Raw genomic sequence first — 3,716 nt, 5'->3', positions numbered from 1 at the left:
AGTGTTCTGGCTGTCTGGCCCTAGGGCGGGGGGGGCTGTGTGTGCGACTCGGGGTTAGGGGGGTGATTGATTTCACAGCTCTGAGGAAGAAGCTGTGTCTCAGTCTGTTTGTTGTCTTTATATTCCTGTACCTTGTCCTGGAGGGAAGAGGCACAAACAGACTGTTGCCTGGGCAGGTGGGGTCTGCAGCAATCCGTCTGGCCCTCCGGTTCAGCGTATAGTGAGTCCAGATCCAGAAGAGGACTCTCTACTTATAAGAATGATTTAGTTTTCTGAGAAAAGTGAAGTAGAATCTGAAGTTGAATCACAGTGGGGTGGAGGCCAGTTATGGGCAGTGGACTTGAGATTTGACAGTAAAGATATGCAATAGTTCTGAAGAACACGACTTTGCATGCCAAATAAGGTATTAACTGCAAACTGTGGCATCTGGTTGGATGGAAGGACTAAGTTTATGAGACGAAAATCCTTTAAAAACCCTGGCAAAAAGAGGAACGAGAGTATTCCTTCACAGTTGCAGCCGGAGGCTCTGTCCGATGGATTGTCTGACTTCCAGAAGACCGAGACACTGCAGAGAGTGTTGGGCTCAACCAGTCTTGCGTGTTCTTTTATGAAGAATGCTTGAAGTCAAATCTGTCTTCAAGATATTTATTACAATATTCAAGAAAAGCAATACAGAGCTCTGGGTTCCATCTCTATTTGAGACCCTGATCCTAAACAGCAAAACCCTTCAACTTGCCTTCAGGACAAAGAGGAACGGCTGTCTCCTGAACCCAGTCAATTTATACAGTTATTTGAATGTGCAAAATGTAAGTAGATCTGATGTCATCCATGTTGTCCTTCATCCTTGTCCCTTGGTTGGTTTGTTGACCTCGTTCTGACCCCTCATTTGGTGATCTTGTCGCCAGGCAGATTTTGATCTGTGAAATTCTGAGAATAACATCCTGACCTTCTGAACCAGACATTACACACCTACGTATGTCTTTACAAACAGTTAGTTGTTGTCTGCAGATTTAGGAACAGCACCTCTGGCCCATGTCTCTTCTACTCTTGTGACAGGCAGCATTGCTATGCAACCTGGCCTTGTTCCTGTTTGTGGTTTCCTGTCTTATACCTCCAACCTACTGACGAAGTATACCACTTCTCATCGGGTTCCAGATGATGGAAAGAATATTTAGTCACACAAATACCAAAGTGCACTTAATTACCTTTTATTCACAGATGCGCATCTGGAGATCATACAGCAGCAGCAGCCATGATGATCTTACATCTCTAACACTGTGTGTTATATACTATTCTTCCCGCCTCCTTACATTCCTTAGGATGCAGCTGAGCTCAATCAATACTCAACTAAAGTTCTATCCCACCATACACAGTGCTTTTCTCATGACACTTAAGTCTTCCTCCCTAAAACTAAGGTACTTTCCTGTGATCAAAAGCACACATACACATAATGATTAGTGCATTTCAGTGTTAGAGTGAACACACATTGCAGCTGATTAAAACATGGTTGAAGGTTACATTCTTGTTCAGTTCAGTTATATGAAACAGTGCCCATACTTCAAACTCAGTGAAAGTTACATTCCATATAAGTGCATAAAGATACCAGTGTTTTCTACAATACACCCTCTTATGTGTGCACAGTGAACAGTGTTGATGCTTGAATTGCAATGTCTCACACAGTTAATATCTCACACTACACATGCTCCGTTGTTATCAGCTCTGAGTCTGTTCTGTTTTCTTAAGACAAGTTAAATGGTTAAATGAATAGCAATCATAAAGCATATGATACTGAAATAAACATGTAGGTATATTTCCTAATGCAGATTATAATATTGATTATAGAAGGCTAAGCATTTCCTATACTATTGATAAATGTTGATAATATAAAGCCAATAAGACCTTATACCCACTCACAACTCTTCTTGCAGACAGTTTAGTCATCTCAGTCTACTCCCACATTGGCATGGGATGGTTGATCTGTACCAATGGCTCATGATTCAGCAAGGAGAATGATTTTTTGCCTAAAAAGGATTTACAAATGAATTTTTACTTTAAAAAGAATTTACAGTAAAATTTTGCCTAAAAGATGATTTACCCTGAAATGAAGATTTCCAACAGAAAGTCACAATCCACCCCACTTTGAGCTTGCTGAAAACACAATTCAGTGAGGAATCCTTTATCATTGACCCTCCTTTCTCAGGTTGAGCTCTTGATCTGAATAAAAATCAATGTTTTAATCAGTATGATCATTTTAGGTTGATGTTTAGAAATAGTAGTTGTTGATTTATTTAGATTTTAAGCCCATCAAGACAATTATTGATGATTCTAATGCTATACCTTGCTGCTGTGCTGTACCTTTTAAACTTCTATATAAAATTCCTTTAATTCTCTCTTTATTGAGTCAATTTGGATTATTTTAGTGGGTTTACACTTTTAAGTGGTAAGGGTTAATGCTGCACATATAGGCACACAAACATTGAGTGTTTGATATTACACAACAATTCACAGGGTTGACAGTAGACCAACACTGAACTACTAAAATGGTTTTTAGACAGTCATATCAGAAATTATTTTATACAAAATATCCAGTTGTTTACTTGTTACATAATATACACTACTCTTCAAATTTCCTATCCTTAACATCTTATGTCAAATTCTGTGCAAAACAAATATGGTCTTAAGTGCCCAGTGACACAGCTTTCATTGGTTATTTCAGACTAAATTTAACACTTCCTCAAAGAGCTAGAGTGTAATGGTTTATAAAAATTTCTCAGTACAGTAACATCTGAGGGGTTAAGGAGGTAGCTGCCACAATAACTGCAGGTTGTTGTTATTTGGGAGGTTTGGGGTCTTATCCTGAATTAATAACATGAAAGAGGGAGGTCTGCAGGGAACTCTGTTCACAGGTTCATGTCAATTACTGAGTGAATATCTCCGTCTTCCAACCTCAAGCAGTGTTTGGAGTGTTAATATGTTTCAAATATGCCACCTTGGTGTGAGAGGTTAAACTTTATTCCTATGTCCAGGGGTTAGCATATCGTGGCCTTCATACAAACTTTGCAATATGATTGCTTGGGTACCTGGCTGTTCAATCATAAGTAAGTAGCATGTACAGTAGGGGGCTTAGGACACATCCTTGGGGGGAGCCAGTATTAAGCATGATGGACAAGGATGAGATGCTGTGGACTTTAACCGTCTGAGGCCTGTTGGTCAGAAAATCCAGGACCCAATTGCAGAGGGATGACTTTACACCAGGGGTGCCCAATATATTGATCGCGATTGACTGGTAGATCGCAAAGGTAGTGTTGGTGTGTTAGAAATTAACCCAGTTCTTTTGTTGGAAGCACGAGAAGTGACGACAGGAGAGGACTGTTTAAAATCAACAGAAAGTTTACTGAAAGTCTGATCACAGGAGAGTCTTTACAGCGCTGGATTCAGATAGCCAGAGCTCCCGCAGGAAAACCAACTTCTGAATCCCAAGTTATGTTTTTACATTACATTTATACTCTTGGGCTAGGTCCGCCCCCTACAAAGGTCCAACAATTCATGCTGAAATGTGATCAAAACCAGGTGTGTCTGTGTTGTGATGTGATTTTCCAGGCGGCAGTTGAACAATGGGTCATCTGCGCTGCAGACCCCCTATCTGTGTAATCCTATTACGGGACAAAGCAGGACCTCATGAATACAAACACTGTGTGTACACAGAAGTTAAAGTA

Source organism: Monopterus albus, unplaced genomic scaffold (genome assembly GCF_001952655.1).
Source record: "Monopterus albus unplaced genomic scaffold, M_albus_1.0 scaffold608.1, whole genome shotgun sequence".
Classification (NCBI taxonomy): Eukaryota; Metazoa; Chordata; class Actinopteri; order Synbranchiformes; family Synbranchidae; genus Monopterus; species Monopterus albus.
Note: the sequence above shows the minus strand (reverse complement) of the source record.